This window comes from Ascidiella aspersa, chromosome 2, assembly GCF_963924565.1.
Source record: "Ascidiella aspersa chromosome 2, kaAscAspe10.2, whole genome shotgun sequence".
NCBI classification, from domain to species: Eukaryota; Metazoa; Chordata; class Ascidiacea; order Phlebobranchia; family Ascidiidae; genus Ascidiella; species Ascidiella aspersa.
In genome coordinates this window covers 68871-88268 of record NC_139448.1, presented here as the reverse complement: position 1 = coordinate 88268, position 19398 = coordinate 68871, and the positions used below count along the sequence as shown (strand labels likewise).

Below are 19398 nucleotides of genomic sequence, written 5' to 3'. Positions count from 1 at the left end.
ACTTCTGTTATTCATTACTTGTGTTCTAATACGTCGCTGTGTGTCACGTACCCTGCCAGTAAATACTACAGTTATAAACATTATTACATGCCATAGAAATAAATATATCGCCCATTTTGAATATTTACTTTCTTATAAAGAACATAATGATTGGATTAAGTTAGCCGCTAACAGTAGGTCAGTCATGAATCACTTCTATCGCTGTTAATTAATTGCAAAATTTTAGTAGACCTAGGCCTCCAGTATCTGACAGTAAGCGATACTTCTCGACTGCATTCTACAATTGTTGCACCATAACTGGCGGATTTTTGGCAAACATTCACCTACAGGAACTTTGGTAAAACAGACTGAAAAGATATAAAAACAAACTAAAAACGTTACATATGCTATTCAAAAAAGACAGATTGCAAAATAGAATAGCGCAGTAGGTCATCTTATTAATAAAAAAGGGGCTGATGACCGGATAAATCTGCTTGGTGAGCTAGATCTGACCCACAGGTTACCAAACAATGTACTGCAATTAAAACTCAGCATTGCCTTGTTAAATATGGAATTTACAGATTTACTGCTTAAATGGGCTGCTATTGAACCAGCTACTACAACTTGTTGCATAGCGAAATAAAACTGAGGTATACAACCAAGAATGGTTTGCAAGGGTGGATGGTATACAGGGAATAACAACAGAAACCTTGGTTCTCAAACATTTTTAGCTTGTGGCACAGTAAAAAACTAGTTTACTGAACAAAAATCACAGGTAAAGCCATTTTTTGGTTAAATAATAACCCACTAAGGAAACTCTTGCAGCAATAACTGTACATTAATCCAATGGGCTTCAACAAGTATATTGCATACCCAAGTGTATAGCAGAACTAGGGTGCACAGCTGACAAAAGGTATACAAAGGCTATACAGATTAGGTGATTGGTGATAGTTACGTGAGTTTGGACAAATTGTGTCAAGGAGGGTGCGTCCCAAAGTTTAAGAACACCTGTTTCAAGCAATAGTGTTACCACCAGGGCTGCGGAGTCGGACTCGGGACTCAGTTTGTTTTTGCTGAAGTCGGACTCGGATAAGACCTTGTAAAACTACCCGAGTCCAGAGTCAGACATGCGCATGTGAAGTACCGAATTTTAAAACTGATATGGCCGCCAAATGGAAATTGTAAAGGTGGGATATTATATGGCGGAATATTTTCCAACCATGTATTGTGAGTGAATGAATTATAGAACATCCCTGGCACTGTAAGTGAGTTGCTGAATATCCATGTTATTTTGGTTACGTAAACTGGTGAAATACAGGCTGTAGAGTCCAGGCCGGACTCGGGACTCGACGAAATCGCACATTTGACCGGAGTCGGACTCTCGTTTATTTTTGGCCGGAGTCGGACTCGGGTTATTTTTAACCGACTCCGCAGGTTTCCCTAAAGGTTTTATTTAAAGAATCGCCCGAATTTATAGAGAATAAATATTCAAACTTGAGCTAAATCCACATTATGCCCAATTGACATAATATTCCAAACGCAATTAGCTATTAAATTAAATAAGCTTGTTACCATTTTGAATGCCTACTCTTGTGGCCAGTGAAACAATAACATTATAAATTCACCAAATAAGTAAATAGTTTTGTTTTACTTTTAGTTCATTTCTGTTTGTGATTTTGAGGTGAATCAGGGTTGCTAGATGAAAAAAATAAAAAAAGCCAAACTTACTCTAAAAAAAGCCAAACTTACTCTAAAAAAAGCCAAATCTACTACAAACTCTAACAAGCCTATGTTTTTCCTTAAATAAATAAAAAATGCAATAAATGGTCTTGCTGGTACATTGAACTTCTGTTTTTGTGGCAAATTTTCTTAATTTTTTTCTCTTTTTGGAATTTTTTCTTGGCAATTTTTTTTGTTTTCGCAAATTTTTCTCTTTTTGTGATATTTTTTGGAATTTCTTTCTCTTTTTGTGTTAGTTTGATCTCTTCTTAACATAACACTCATGACATTTTGGAATAAAACGAAAAAAAGCCTAAAAAAGCCAAATTTCATTTGGATTTTTTTTTGAGAAAATAAAATCCCAAGAGGTTCAAAAAAAACCTAAATTTTCAAATTTGGCAAAAAATCCTAACTGGCAACCATGCAAAGTGACGTCATAATGAGCAGCTGGTGTTTGGATGCAAGGTGACGTCATAGTGAGCAGCTGGTGTTTGGATGTAAAGTGACGTCAAGGCGGTATGGCACGGATTCCACAACGATGGAAAGTTGAACGCGACGCATTATTGCATTTACGCCCAAACATTTGAGCAACCGACGTTTATTCGCACATCACGTGACTATGCAGCGGACACAAAATGGCGCCCGTGCTTTTGAACCGGTGTGTACGGTGCACTGTAGGGTACATCAAAATATACATGGGTTGCAGCAGAACGAAAAGGTATACAAGGGTGCATCACAAACTTTTAATGAAATATTAACATTCACGACAGGACTCTAGTAACAGATCGAAATTGAAACAACATCAAAGTCGAAATAAAACACAAAACCAAACTTAAACCAACAACTATAACGCGGAACAAGGCCTACATCGGAATACGACCACTGGCTAGAGTAAGATCTAACCTTTACCCAAAGCCCACCCCTAACCCCAAACCCACTAATAATTTCACCCCTAACCCAAATTCTAACCGCAACTATTGCACAGCCCTAATACCGAACAACGACAAACAGTTTGGTGTTCAAACAGCGGCATTAACACATGATAAAAGAACAACCAAGTAGTGAACAGTTATAAATAGCGTTACCCATCAGGGTTGCTTTCAAATACTATTAATTTAAATTTGGTTTGTGGTTAAGTATAAACGTTAACTTGCTTCTGCAAGCAAAAACAGATATGGGCCGAAGTTTCCAGCCTTAATTATGTCTCAGTTACGTAAGGATTAGTTGCCAGGGTTACATTTTTTTTACACGTTAGTTTGGTAAAGACTATGCAAAATTAATTTTCGAATCGTTTTGCCATCAAAATATTTTGATTTTTCTCTTCCAAACAAAAATCCTATTTCCAGAGAAAGTGGCAAACTGGCAATCGACGCCTAAAGCCTTTACCTTTGAGAAAACTTTCAAGCTTTTTTAACTTATGGTCCAATCTGGCGACATAGTTCACGAACGTCATATAAAAGAAGTTTCTAGCAATGCCTCCCTGCTTTACGATGGGTGAAACTTTATTACAAGGCCTTGCCTTTTCATGTATTACCGCGATAATAAATTCAAATACGGCGAGGTATTTGGGAAAAAATAATTTACGTAGAGAATGCGTACGGCCATGTAATTAAATTTGGGCCAGGTGGCATGTTTAAAATGCAGATATAATCATTCTCTTAACATAATTTAACGCTTGTGGTTTATGTGCCTAATTCGCCACCTATTGAATCGAAAGTTTGGCCAATTTAAACCAAATAAACGCATTGTTCTTGAAGATTTGTTCAGTATGACGCCATGTTATGACGTAGTTTAACGTCGTCGCTAAAAATGCATTCAAATTTAGCATTTTGCTTGCTGCGGCCCTTGTACAATTTTAATTTGTTTACGCCTGGTGTTGATATGTTTTTGGTTGGAGCAACTTTATTTTTGTCCGAAGCTTTATAGAAAAAGTATACATCGTAGACCTTCAAATTTTCAGACATGGCGTAGAGTGGTATGTAGGTGCTTTGTAGAATTTAGCTTTCTGTAGCTAACGACTGTCATCTAGCAGCAGAAAAACTGACATACACAATTCGTTCATATTCGCTTGCTTTGTCCAGCTTGTGAAGTGACGAAGCGACTCACCGCCTGTTGCGCTTTATTGTCCCGCGCGTGAGACTTTCATTGTGCAAAGTGGCTCGTCCAAAACTGGGCTCGTGCGACTTGCATTTTAAAAAGAGGCTTCTCTTTAGTAAAATTAGTTAATGGTCTTAAGAAACAACTTATTTTACCGCCGCACATTTAAATGCGAAATCTGGTGGCAGTGTACGCCTCTCTATTTGCACCTGTTGCGCATTTTACTCCAATCACAAAAAAAAAACAATTTGGGTCGCGGGACCATTCAGTTTGGGTCGCGAAAGCCTTATTAATAGAGGGCTTGTCCATAGAGGCCTATATTTTAAGTTTTCTAATGGTTTCCATTAGTACACTGAATTGTATACAAGATAGCCGTCTTACTTGGAGCGTGACTAAAATTGTCACGTAAAATATATACACTAAGCCCCGTAAAAAGTCGTGAGTGTTCGTTCAATCCAGGTGATGGCAAAGAGCGCTTGCAATCCAACACTATTTTGGCCATTTCCACACCAAACTGATCTGCTTACCGCAATCTGGGTTTACTTCTTGGTATATGTTTTCAAAGAAACTCTCTTTTATTTTTTATCCCGTTTCTGTAACCAAAGCGTCGTAAGCACGCTGTTCTCTTTGTTACATCGTGTCTAAAACAGGGGTCGGCAACCTTCGGCCCGCAGGCCGGATCTGGCCCTCCAATGAAAATCATCCTGCCCGCAAACTCTTTCACAAACTGTACACAAGGCCAGCATATGCTCAATATTTTTAACTGTTTTAACTATACGAAATTGCACAAACTTTTCCCCGCGCGTATCAAATTTGACTTTTGATTACATTGGCGTTTTGATGTAGTCTTCTCACACCAAAGGTGACGTGCGCATGACAACTATAAGCATAGGAAATTAAATCAATTTTTTTCAAAATTAATTCGCTGATGTATTATTTAATGATAAACATTAACAAAAAGAGCATAAGAAATATGTTCGTATTTTATGTCGTGTGTGGAAAATGCGTCACGTCTCCTTGTAAATTTAAAGGTTTGTCAATTTATACATTTTTTTCGCGCTACGCCCGTTGCTTCCTTGTTGTAGTGTAGCTAGACTCATTTTCACTGCGTCAAACATTTGGGTTTGTCCCTGATTAAGAGTTATTATATTAAAGTGCTTAGAGGCCACACGTTTTTACAAAAAAAATTGTTAGCGGAAATTTAATACGGCCCGCCGAGAACTTGCTGAGTTTGGTCTGGTCCGCGCGCGACTTGGTAAAGGTTGTCGACCTCTGTCTTAAAATTTATATTGCCCTCTGAAAAATCCTTAGATGTGAGCCTTATAATATTGAGTTTCCTCAAACGATTACGATGAGACGTCCGACATTTTTTAGTGATTCGCGCCAAAAAAACATTACACACCTTGCCAGTAATTATTGCAATAAGAAAGCGCAATAGCGGACGCTTGTTGAAGGGGTTATGGCGGGGAATTGGTGGGTCTGCGAGCTCCATATTGGTTGCTAAATTATATTTGTCATCCGAATGAGACATCAAAAGTAGTAAAACTCAAGTCTTCTTTTTAGTTGTGTTACAGAACCTTTCTCTTTAAAAACGCATAACATTTAGACCTGTCTTAATGAATGGAAACACAATAAATTTCTGTGTTTTTTTAGCAAAGCTATTTTATTAAAAAAAATCGTATTTGGGTCGCGAGACCTCGGTACTAGCAATTTTGGGTCGCACCAAAAAGTATTTGCGGACCCCTGTATTAGGCACATAAACTTGTTTTATATATTGATCGAAACTACAGATTTAAACTCTGTTATTACTTTGATTGCTCGGACCACGCCATGGTAAAAAATTACCGAGTAAAAGTTGGCAAAAGCAAACCATGGATGTCAAACCATTTTAAGAGAATGATAATATTGGCTTTTTAAACATGTTAGCTGGCCAAAGTGTAATAACATGCTTGTACGCATTATCTACGTAAATTTATTTATCAAATATATGTTTCGATCATTCCCCAAATACTATGACGCCATATTTGAACCCCTTTCGCATCAACGCCAGAAGTTAAGTGGGAAGTTTTCGGCCCATATCTGTTTTTGCTTGCAGAAACAAGTAAAGGAAAAAAATATAAAATATATAATATAAAATATACAATACAAAATACAAAATATCAAAAAACAAAAAATAAAGAAAACTTAAAAAAAAAGTAAAAATTTGAAATTAAAAAAAAAAACACCAAGCCCTGAAAATATACCCCTTGACAAAATATACAACAACCGCACCCCCGTCTAGTTCTGTATTGAATCTTTTCAACCGTTAGATGGGAATCGATAGCTACAGCGAACTTAAGATATGACGTCACATTATTGTTTTTTGTCCCCCAGTCAAAGGCACCTAGGGGTGCAGCCTCAGAAACCTCTACATAGCACCAACATACCACTCTACGTCATGTCTGAAAATTTGAAAGTTCTACCATGTCTACTTTTTCTATAAAGCTTCGGACAAAAATCGGTTTGAAAACAAGTTCTCTCTGCCATCCCTTACGACGTAAATGCAAATATTTTTTCACAAAAAAACGCTTTTTGTTTTAACCCTCTCTCCTCCTTGTCCTCAAACCAAATAAAAAAAAATAATTTATTTTCCCTTAATAAAAAACCTACAATCAATTAAAAAACTATATGTTTGATGCCCCTGTAACAATAAACAGTCTCCATCCGCGAGTAAATATCTAAATTCGAATTAAGAACAACTAACAATTTTTCTTATCAATCAACATTTGTATTAATTTGCCAAAAAAACACCCGATTGTTGGGTTGTTAACAAATGACAAGGGGTTCGTAGTATCATTTTTATGGTTTACTAGCGGTTTAATTACATCAATAGCTTATTGGCGAACAAAAGGGAGGTATATTGCTAGATATTACTGTCGCTAGGTAGGCGTAGAGAGCTTGAAATAACTTAAAGTCACACTTTTTTATAGCGAAAAATAAAACCCGCTCATAATTTTGAACGTAAAAACCCAATTAACATAATAAACATAAATTTTAAAGATGAAAGCCGAATATGTTAAGTTTTAAACTTTAACTTTATGAGTACCAGATTATAGACCCTCAAAACTATTTGAGGCGCAATTAAGAAAATCCGTTTTTCAAATACGAACAATGAACAGGATAAACATTGTCGCACTTCACTTAACTTAAGCTGCTTTTTTGCGCACTGATATGCGTGATAGCAGCAAGGAACTTAAAAATGTAAAACGTTATGACGTTTCCGGCCTTTTTATGCCCCTAAAACCATCATGTTGTTTATCAGAGGTTATGTAAAAAATATGGCAACCCTAGTAAATAGTATTCCACGACAGATTTTGTTTTGTTTACTTGTGAATATAAAATCATTATATCATCTTCGTTGTATAAATAGATGACTGCTTTTACCAATATAGTCAATAAAAAAATTACATTTCATTCTTAAAACTGTGAGATTTTTGTCTAGAATTCATTAGACTGTTTCTTACCGTATTCCGTATTTGTTTATTAAGATAAAAATTTAGAATGCGCACACAATTTCAAGATGACGTTATACATTTCGATGAACTGGTTATACTGCGAAATATAAATGCTTATGGTAACATACTAAACAGTTTCCATAAATGCATATGACATCCGATGGCCAGGGAGACTTTTAGGTTTTGTCTGTATTTCTTTGGCATACTTGCTTCTGGCGTTTTAAAGCAAACTACAACGCTTTGACGTAATCTGTTTCACTGCAATCAAGGTGCCCCTTTGTCACTTATTAGCGCGAAACAGCCTCCACAACATTTTCCTTTCAACCTATTATGGCTATCGAAATTATAGTCCGAACAGCTGTACCAAATATTAAAGTTGTACCAAACTTATAATGGATCTTGCCCAATATTCGACTTTTAACATAACTCATGCCAGCCTTTGCGTTTTAAATGATAATCCTGGTAATGGAGATTGTAATGTTTCTTTGAAGTGTGTGTTTTGGCTAAAAGTGAAAATATTTTGCTCTTTGCATTAATAAAACATTTAGTGCAAGTTCCACTTAATAGATTGCGGCAAACTCGTTTAGTTCTTTTAAAACAGGAAACGAAATTTCCAAGACCACAAAAAAATTGTGGCGTTATATTCAAAGACTGATTTCGTTTTATAATTGCCCATTATATTCTACCATTGCAAGCGAAAAGTTTTACAGTTTTTGTGTAATTAATTTTTCTAGTTAAAATTCAAAATTGTAATTCTTCCTAATCCTTGCGAATAATTATATTTTTATGGTAGTGAAGCAATAAATAAACGTTGTTGAGTAATCGCAAGCGCGTAAATGTTCCGGTTCTGATTAATCGTAGCCTAATTCGGTTTGATTATTATGTTTCGCTATTCATTACATATTTTTGTTCCCCTGTCTGCATTGGAGGTCACTAGAACCACATCACTGTAGTTTGTACGCGACAATAAACATAAATTATATTGCGTTATGCGGTGTCTGTTTAGAGCGGCCAGGCATCATTTTAAAGATAATACAGCCAACCAAAGATCATTTCGCAACAGAGCAGTAGAAACTCCCCCAGACTGCAGCTGGGATCTACACGTCATACGTTTGTTCGCCCAACCGTGACATAATAGATGAAAGACGCTGATAAATTGTATTTTTGTTTTAAAAAGAATTTTCCTAAAATCCTAAGACTGCAATTGACATACTATTGTGACATTAAATTTGAAAAAATGATTTTTCAATTGAAGATCGTTTTTTAAACGTTTTAACCAGAATGGGCAAGTTTGTTACAAAGAGTCGCATGAGATACAATGTGGACTTTTGTAAATGTCATAGAATTGCACAACGATTCCATTAAAACGAGCTAAATCGTACTAGGGCTACAAGGTTATACAGTGTTAGCTTTTAGTGTAGAATCCATAACATACCGTAGCCACTACATACCGCAGTACGTGTTTTTTAGAGTGACGTTATACGTTTCAAAGAATTGATTATATTATGGTTTGCTTAATGCATTAATGATAAAAATAAAAATACACAAATCTAAAGGCTTATAAAAGCATAATGGACAGTTTTCGTAATTGCAGATAACAGCCGATGGCAGGGAAGATGTTTAGATGTCGGCTGTAAGTATTGACATACTTGTGTCTGGCGTTTCAAAGCAGAATGTACTCCCTTGGCGGAATCTGTTTCGCTGCTTTAACAGTGCCCCTTTGTCGCGTATTAACGCGAGACAGTCGGTATAACCGGTGTCGTTTTAACCAGATCCTTTTTAGGAAGTATTGCCACCTCTAGGTAGAAGTACAGAGCTAAAACCAATTTTGCGATGACGTCATATTTTGTTTTCAATTTCTACCCCCAGCTGAGCGAAAGGGGTTCAAATATGGCGTAGATTTTGGGAAATAATCGAAACATACATTTGATCAATAAAAATTTACGTAGATAATGCTTACGGCCATGTTATTACATTTTGGTCAGCTAGCATGTTTAAAAAGCCAATATTTTCATTCTCTCTAAATGATTTAACGTCTATGGTTTGCTATACTTTTTCCAACTTTTACTGTGTAAATTTTTACCATGCCTTGGTCTGAGCAATCACTGTTGAAACAGAGTTTAAATCTGTAGTTTTTAGCATTATGTAAACACGTTTATGTGCCTAATAAGCCACGTTTTATATCGAAAGTTTTGCCAATTTAAATCCAATAAACGCAAGATTTATTTATTTATGACGCCATGTTATGACGTAGCTTTGTAACGTCGTCGTTAAGAATGCGTTAAACTTAAGCTTTTTGTTGTTGCGGCCCTTGTATAATTATATTTGCTTAGACCTGGTGTTGATATGTTTGAATGGTGCAACAATTACAGCAGGTGCTAACAGAGATGTGTACACTGCCTCAAGGATTCGCATTTAAATTTGCGGTGGTAAAATATTTTGTGTTGTAAGAGCAATAGGTTTTTTTACTTAGAGAGGCCTCTTTATGAAAGGCAAGTCGCATGCGCCTAGTTTTACTAGGCAAGCCACTTCGAACAAAAACGTTGCACGCGCGGGACAATTAGGCACAGCAGGGATGCCAGCAGCCGCCTCGTCGCGACGCGAGCTGAATAAAGCAAGTGAATGAAAGCATTCTGTATTGAAGTTTTTCTGCCGCTAGATAGTAAATAAATTTTCGGCCCATATAAAAAACGGCAAAAACAAGATATGTCTCGAAAATAAATTTTCGGCCCATACAACTAGACACCCTGAGTAGGCAAACTATCAACTTAAATAACTTGGCACTAAAACTGTTACCTCACTGCGATAAATCGACTTTATATCAAACATAAACAAATAACTATATTTACAACGAATCCGTAATAACACTACGATTAAAGTCCATTATTCGCTTCCCGCCAGCGAGGCTCGTTACAACTTGATTACTTTGGCCATGGTATTAACTGCCGTATCGAAGACAAACGAAAATGCTAGCAAACCGTTTCGAGCAGTAACTGACTGAGTTTTAACGAAATACTCAAAAGCCATTGAAAGGAAAAAAACAAAATGACTAAAAGTAGTAAAACTACATTAATGTATACAACAAACATAATAACTAAATCGTTTGCGACGTAACAGTGCTTGGCAAATGGAGGTGTGACATGCTTGTAATCGACAATCGTGTACTGCTCATAAATGCTACAAAACAAATAATTAAGAGTAAAATATTAACAATTTCTTGCAGAGAAATAGCCCCTGTGTTCCCCCTGGCTACGCCTATGACCGTGGCCCCCCAATTACCGCTTCGTGGCCCCCCAGGGGGGCCGAGGGCCACGGTTGAGAAACCCTGTCCTAACGTAACCGTGAAAAACTTTTTTTCAAGCGCAATTACCTGCGTGGAAATAAAAATCAAATGAAGTATATTGGCTTAATAAAAATAAATTTTTATGTTTTCAACTTGCGAATTTTGTAATTAAGAACTTCATGAGCTATGTTACCGCGCAAAACTAGGTTTATAGAGTTCGCAAAATATCGCATTTAATGCGGCGGTTTTAATAGTAACCAATTTTCAGTTTCAAACGAGATTACGTTGGAGGCAGTATGACACCAGGATTACGTATTTGCTGAATATCACGCAATGCGAACATTGGCTGCTACAACTTGGTTTTACGTTTGTGGTTCCCTATTGATATATGTCACTGTTTTTTTACGTAAAAGATGTTTGACGTGCTTAGCCGTTGGGTACTTAGTCGTTCCAAGTTAAAAATAAGGTTTAGGCATGTTAGTGATTCCCGATCGATATACATATCACGAAATGTTACATTGAAGCCGATTAGGTTAGCGCTTATTTACTAAAGCATCCCGAGAATGATGTTGCGCCGGCAGTTTTGCTAAAGTTGCAAGATTACAAATATTAACCCCGCTGTGCGATTTTATGTAAATTTTCAAAACGGTTTGTTAATTATACTTGATTTTTGTAAAATATATTTTGTCGGATTATACTAAATTCCAAAGTAAGGATGATCGCTGTTTAGTAACAACTGTAAAACTAAAGACAGTTATGTTTGTTAAATGCGTTCAGTTTGTCTAGAAGCGCAGCTGAACTACGGGCTTTATATTGCCGTACGGTTTAAACCTGGGGTTCTCAAACTGGGGTCCATGGACCCCTTAGGGGTCCGTGAACTAGTTTTATGGGGTCCATAAAGGTCTAATTGAAATATTAGTGTATATTTAGGAAGTAATCAATTTATCAAACAAAACAGTTTCGTTAAAAATAAAACGGTTTTGCACTGAATGTATTAAGTCTCATTTCATTTTCCCATTTTTGGACAAAAATCAGCAGATTAAAGAAGTCTATTTGTATTGTGACGTAATTTTATAACGTCATTTTGCCTACCGTGGTCCACGCGAGTCCCCAAAAACTTTTAGGGGCCGCGGTAAAAAAAGTTTAAGAACCCCTGGTTTAAACACTGCGACAGAATCTCTAGGTACTTTTAAACTAAATACCGTTTTGTTTGGTAATTGCTGCTGTTTGCTAAAGTTGCGAGATTAGTGAGACCTAATACTGTTGCTGCTCTCACAAGGGCCGCATCCTACTTTAATTGTGAAAAAGTATTTACTCGACCCAGCCCTCTTTAACCACGCAAAACCCGGGCATTGCCCGAATGCGCATGATATATCGCGCTTATTGCGAAAGGCTGCATATTATTGTTACAAGTAAGTACCCTATATATAACCTGGGCAACGCCGGGTATTACGTCTAGTAGTTGAATAAAATGACCGATTTAAAAAAAATAAACCAACCTCCCAAGATGTCACTATGAAACCTTTTTTGAAGCTAAATGGTTTAGCATTAGTTTATTATATTCATTAAAGCTATTTCAAATCGAACTAATAAACCGAAAGAGTTAGTACAGACGCATTACAAGGTCGTATGTTATACAGGCATGATTAAAACCAATTTTGCCATTTTTTAGAAAATATACAATGTGCGTATTGTGATAAGTTAATAAGATAAGTTGACTTTGTCAAATACCAGTGCTAGACAGATTTATGAGTAGGGTGACATGGAATTAAAAATCCAAAGCAGCAAAGATTTTTATTATTTTATACGACAAAAACTTACTTGGTTTTGGTTTGGAGTATCGGCCATGTTATTCCTTGTGCTTGATTGGTTGATACAGTTTCTTTTACCAAATACAGTCTGTAAAATGGAACAAGATACCAAGTTAATGACAGCATGGGTAAATAGCCTACTGTGATATCTGTGATCTAGCCCTGTTGAACTAGCACTGCCCAACGATTGACATACACATAATATTATACCAGGTACAGAGGTACGCAGGCTCAGTGGGAGCAAGTCGTGAGACGATAATTATAGCAGCGTTGCCTGCTGGATCTTGTTCGTACATTCAAATAGTGATTGTCAACCTTTAGCACACGGACCAATGTTACGCGAACAGCTTTCTGGCTGCAATCAAAGTTTTATAGATATGAACGCAAGTGCATTGCGGCATTGCGGCAAGACGACCTATAATCTTAAATGTACGGCTAGCGCTGAAAAAATCTTTATTTGGCTTATTAAATCTAAGTAAACTTGAGTAAAAATGGTTTCTTTTGAAACCAGGTAGCTCGAAGTAACATTAAAAACACCACAGATGGGAGTGTGGCAGGAAAAGGTTGAGATCCACTGATTTAAGGTTTTGATGTTATAAACTAACCTGACATTCCTGTTCATATACCTACACAACACTACACATTTACCTCAGTACAGCAGTAAGGCGCTTGCACCAAGTTGCAGGCAACAACCAAACGCTAGCTCCTTGTTGAAGGCGGACTGGTATTTCCTTGTTCTAAAGGAAATTACGTTAGGGCTCCATCCATTTAGTTTGGCCTCCAACGCCTTCACTCATTTCCTGTCTGGAAATCACGCGAGCTATTGTAAAGGTAAAAAAATCTACAGCTTCAATTTCGTTTGCATAGAAATGCGTATTTTCATCGTTCTATAGTTAGTTTAGTTGCTTCACTGGCGCAATGATAACAACTCCATTAGACTTTTTTACTTGCATTTAGGATGTCCGTAATTTGGTTTAGGATTGGCGCCGATACAACCCTAGTATCGGACGAGTATCAACGATACCACCATTTGGTATCGGGTATCGGCTTTGATCCGATATTATCGGACATCCCTATACTTGCAGCATGACGAATTATTTCCCTAAAGTTCGCGCTAAACTAGGCTCGGAATCCAAACGAGGAAAAATGTGTGTTTAATTGTGGTAGCAGCGCAGTTATCAGCAGCGCAGTTTTAAGTTCCATCAACGGAACTAGCGCTAAATTGCAAGCAAGCCTTTCACCACCTGCAATACTAAACGAAGATCGTTTTTACCTGGTGTTATTATGCCACGAATGGCGCAACATCTGCGCCGAGCTGTGTGCCAAATCAGCTAAATTACAAGCTGAGGTTGAGGGGAAATAAGTCGTGTCCATTGCACAATTAGCACGTGGTCTTAGAGTATGCTTAAAGAGCATAATTTTGCGTTAACTATCATTACTTAAAAATTTATACTTTAAAACGCGCACGACAGTCACCATTATAACTCCTTTTAAGAATCTGCTTCATTTAAACAAATGTCGATGTTACACCAACATCGGATATTAGCGCAGAGACCGAACAGCGAGAAACATACTGCGTATAACTTGACGTTTTTTAGCGAGAAAAAAAGAAATAAGGTTTGACTTAGCGTTGTCAATTGTCGAATACACACTTGCTAATCAGTCAATCTAAACCAGCGCTTCTCAACCAGTGGGGGGCATAAGAACATTTAAGGTGGGCCACAAACCAATTTAAAAAGCTAGATTTAGTTTCATTTGTGTCATTATATTTCATTTTAAAGGAATAATCGTTTGGGAGGAATTAAAAAGGAATGTAAATTTATTGTTCAGCCGCAAGTATCTCACTAATGCACGGTTGATTAAATAATCTGTTTTGAAATATGTTCTGCTGTGTTTTGTTGTAAACCTATTTTACAGTTTTTTCTTTTAAAAAACTATTGGGCCACAGAATTTTTTTGCTAAGGTTAATGGGCCACGAAAGAAAAAAGGTTGAGAACCACTGATTTAAATGATTGCTTTTACCATTATAGTCAAAATATTTTGCGTAGTTTCGATAATTATATTTCCTTCTTAAAACTGTGAGATTTATCCACGCAAAACTCGGGCATTGCCCGAATACGCATGATATATCGCGCTTATTGCGAAAGGCTGCATATTATTGTTACAAGTAAGTACCCTAGATTTTTATTATTTTATACGACAAAAACTTACTTGGTTTTGGTTTGGAGTATCGGCCATGTTATTCCTTGTGCTTGATTGGTTGATACAGTTTCTTTTACCAAATACAGTCTGTAAAATGAAACAAGATACAAAGTTAATGACAGCATGCGTATATAGCCTACTGTGATATCTGTGATCTAGCCCTGTTGAACTAGCACTGCCCAACGATTGACATACACATAATATTATACCAGGTACAGAGGTACGCAGGCTTAGTGGGAGCAAGTCGTGAGACAATAATTATAGCAGCGTTGCCTGCTGGATCTTGTTCGTACATACAAATAGTGATTGTCAACCTTTAGCTCACGGACCAATGTTACGCGAACAGCTTTCTGGCTGCAATCGAAGTTTTATAGAAATGAACGCAAGTGCATTGCGGCATTGCGGCAAGACGCCTTTAATCTTAAATGTACGGCTAGCGCTGAAAAAATCTTTATTTGGCTTATTAAATCTAAGTAAACTTGAGTAAAAATGGTTTCTTTTGAAACCAGGTAGCTCGAAGTAACATTAAAAACACCACAGATGGGAGTGTGGCAGGAAAAGGTTGAGATCCACTGATTTAAGGTTTTGATGTTATAAACTAACCTGACATTCCTGTTCATATACCTACACAACATTACACATTTACCTCAGTACAGCAGTAAGGCGCTTGCACCAAGTTGCAGGCAACAACCAAACGCTAGCACTTTGTTGAAGGCGGACTCCAAAGTATTTCCTTGTTCTAAAGGAAATTACGTTAGGGCTCCATCCATTTAGTTTGCCCTCCAACGCCTTCACTCATTTCCTGTCTGGAAATCACGCGAGCTATTGTAAAGGTAAAAAAATCTACAGCTTCAATTTCGTTTGCATAGAAATGCGTATTCTCATTGTTCTATAGTTAGTTTAGTTGCTTGACTGGCGCAATGATAATAACTCCATTAGACTTTTTTACTTGCATTTAGGAATGTCCGTAATTTGGTTTAGGATTGGCGCCGATACAACCCTAGTATCGGACGAGTATCAACGATACCACCATTTGGTATCGGGTATCGGCTTTGATCCGATATTATCGGACATCCCTATACTTGCAGCATGACGAATTATTTCCCTAAAGTTCGCGCTAAACTAGGCTCAGAATCCAAACGAGGAAAAATGTGTGTTTAATTGTGGTAGCAGCGCAGTTATCAGCAGCGCAGTTTTAAGTTCCATGAACGGAACTAGCGCTAAATTGCAAGCAAGCCTTTCACCACCTGCAATACTAAACGAAGATCGTTTTTACCTGGTGTTATTATGGCACGATTGGCCCAACATCTGCGCCGAGCTGTGTGCCAAATCAGCTAAATTACAAGCTGAGGTTGAGGGGAAATAAGTCGTGTCCATTGCACAATTAGCACGTGGTCTTAGAGTATGCTTAAAGAGCATAATTTTGCGTTAACTATCATTACTTAAAAATTTATACTTTAAAACGCGCACGACAGTCACCATTATAACTCCTTTTAAGAATCTGCTTCATTTAAACAAATGTCGATGTTACACCAACATCGGATATTAGCGCAGAGACCGAACAGCGAGAAACATACTGCGTATAACTTGACGTTTTTTAGCGAGAAAAAAAGAAATAAGGTTTGACTTAGCGTTGTCAATTGTCGAATACACACTTGCTAATCAGTCAATCTAAACCAGCGCTTCTCAACCAGTGGGGGTCATAAGAACATTTAAGGTGGGCCACAAACCAATTTAAAAAGCTAGATTTAGTTTCATTTGTGTCATTATATTTCATTTTAAAGGAATAATCGTTTGGGAGGAATTAAAAAGGAATGTAAATTTATTGTTCAGCCGCAAGTATCTCACTAATGCACGGTTGATTAAATAATCTGTTTTGAAATATGTTCTGCTGTGTTTTGTTCTAAACCTATTTTAAAGTTTTTTCTTTCATAAAAATTCTATTGGACCACAGAATTTTTTTGCTAAGGTAAATGGGCCTCGAAAGAAAAAAGGTTGAGAACCACTGACCTAAACAAATAAGGAAAGAGAAAAACTATCCAGCGTTTACGGTCGACCAAACTGAAAACGAAAAACGGCGTTTTGCGTTTGATTTTGGATTCAAATAAGATTAAGACGCGTGACCCAATTACTTAAAAAGCACGCCGCTTCGAACAGTTTGCTAAACCATGAAAAAAACGAACCAAAAACGATAATATCACTTACAAAAAGGGTGGTAAGAACTCCCGCCCCCACTAGATACGCCACTGGGGGGCAATGGATAGTGTATATTATTTTTAACCTTCATAAGTAATACATATTACACTTACAAATAATACTAATAATCACATTTTGAAATTCCAGGGGGGGCAAGTGCCCCCCTTGCCCCCCCCCCTGCAGGCGCCCATGGGTACCGGGATTACGTAAAAAGCACATCACATGTTATAATTTATGTTAACAAACGTGTGCAACGTTCCAGGTAAAGACTTAAGTTCAACAATGCCAAATTTAGGCAAAGTTCGCAAAATATCGCGTTTGTTGTCGCAGTAAGTAAAAGACCAAGTTTAATATATCCGCGCAAAACTTTTTTTTAAGCGCAATTACCCGCCTGAACATAAAAAAAAAAAATTAAGTAGATTTCCTTAATAAATTACAATTTGAATGATTCCAACTAAAGACTATTTTGTTAAGGAACTTATTGATGTCTGTTACCGCGTAAAATTTAGGAAGAGTTCGCAAATTTACGAAGAACTAAATTTAGTACCGGTATGGAACCGCACATCACATGTTATAATTCATGTTAACAAACGTGTGCAACGTTCCAAGTAAAGAATTAAGTTTAACAATGCCAAATTTAGGCAGAGTTCGCAAAATATCACGTTTGTTGTCGCAGTTTTAACAGTAAGCAATTTATATTTTCAACGGGTTGGTTTGTCTGGCGTTGGACGCAGCTTAATTTGGCGTTTAGTGCATAGGTTTAGCAAAAAAATATTTCTTTTATTTACTTTTTTATTTTTAAAATTTTCTTAAACATACTTTAATAAAAGCATAAACATCAGAAAACCTACACGGACATCCAACAACAAACGTGTTTAGCCACGCAATACTTGGCAAAGTTTTTTATTGCAGCAGTTTAACAGTAAGCATTTGTTTTTTCTATGAGGATTTTTCCCACGTTTGACGCAGTTTAGCACCGGGATTACGTATATCACGCTACTAAGCAGATCTAAACAATTGCTGCTACATTGCTACAACCTAAAGTTTTACGTTTGGGAGTTATTCTCAATTGACAAATGTTACAAGGTTTCGTTACTAAACAAAACATGTGTGACATGCTTATCCACGTGATGTGTGATATAGTTATTTAGTCGTACCATTTCAAAAACATCACACAGCATTGTAGTTTGTTTGCATGTTAAATACACAAAGGGCGCGCGTGCGACTTCTCACAAACCTCTTGACGTATAAGGGTAAAACAATATTATAGGGAAATAACCTGCGCGACCGTAAAAATCAAGTCAAGTACATTGCCTTGGTAAAAATAAAATTCATGTGGCAAAATTTCTACTTTATGTTTAATGCCTTTTGCAGTTTGTTTAACCACGTAAATAAAGCTTAAGCTCGCAAAACATTGCGTTTATTGCAGCGTTTTCCGTAACATTAGACATTAGGACACTTCACAGACAACGTACTACAGCAACCCTAACCGAGTATAAACTGCACAACATTTGGAATAAGTTTGCAAGAATTCGCGTTTATTTCAGCTGTTCGAACACTAAGCAAATTTACTTTTCAAACGTTTTTTTTGTTGGATGCATGGTACCTACCAGAATTGCGTATTTGCTTAAATTTCGCGCAATTTATACAATTGGTGCTGCGGCTTTCTTACGTTTGTTAGTGATTTTTGATCGACATATGTCACGGGTTTTCGTTACGCAAAATATGCGAGACGTGTTTAGCCAAGGTTGTCTGTTTAGTAGCTCCATTTAAAAAACACACAACGTTGCAGTTTGTTTGATGTTAAATATACTTTTTTAAATAATCGGCTATAACATGCGGCTTCAGGAAAAAGGTTATACAATGCTGGTAACACGTGATTAGTAATTAAATGGTCAGAGCGCGTTCGCGCCTTTCCTTTAGTTGCCTATTTCAAACACAAAACTGATTTTTAAACGTTAATTTTTGTTTTAACCAAATGCAAAAATACCGGGAGTTGACTGAGACCAAGAATTAAATCTCTAGAGCCACGCAGATAAGTCACACAATTAAACCCGCCATTGCATTAATGCCGCGTTCACACAAGCTGTGGGGTGTTACTCTGATTGTGGACATTAGGTAAACCTTTTATTAGACACAAGATATGACATGATTTGAAACACATCACAATCATCACATGATTTGAAATTTTTATTTAGTGACACGTAGTGCAAACGTTTCGGCATAAGCGAATTTGTTATGACATTACAAAAATATGTTTGCATTATCTAAGCCTCTTACAAAGTTCTTATCCGTAACATTACTTTTTGGGTATATTCTGATTACCACATTTATCTTCCATAATCATTGGGTATAACATGAGGCCAGCAGTAGCAACGTAATATGCAATAGTGATAAAGAGCCACAGTATGATGGATTGTTTCATTTTGTCAAATCAGACAAAATTCAGGTAGACTTCGTACATTATGATGATTATTGTGTGGTGTAATTCATTTTTAACCAGTTAAAATAACTGATAAATATTATATTTAACCTGGGCAACGCCGGGTATTTCGTCTAGTAAATTATACTATGCAATTACTTTTGCAAACCACTTGCACATCTTGACCACCAATTA

The 19398-nt window shown here is 36.9% G+C and overlaps 2 protein-coding genes across 5 annotated transcripts in view; both read right to left on the bottom strand.

Annotated features, from left to right (window-relative positions):
- LOC146162954 (uncharacterized) overlaps window positions 1-12413 on the bottom strand; it is a 165620-nt gene extending 153207 nt beyond the window's left edge. For 2 of the 4 annotated variants that reach the window (XM_083381502.1, XM_083381503.1), the window contains exon 1: window positions 12394-12413. The gene's annotated coding sequence lies outside the window, so the exon portion shown is untranslated. The remainder of the gene's footprint in view (window positions 1-12393) is intronic. The other 2 variants (XM_083381500.1, XM_083381501.1) reach the window with 1 other exon arrangement.
- The window catches only part of LOC146162953 (NACHT, LRR and PYD domains-containing protein 14-like), a 193112-nt gene that overhangs the window by 153476 nt on the left and 20238 nt on the right, over window positions 1-19398 (bottom strand). The gene's annotated exons all lie outside the window — the stretch shown is intronic.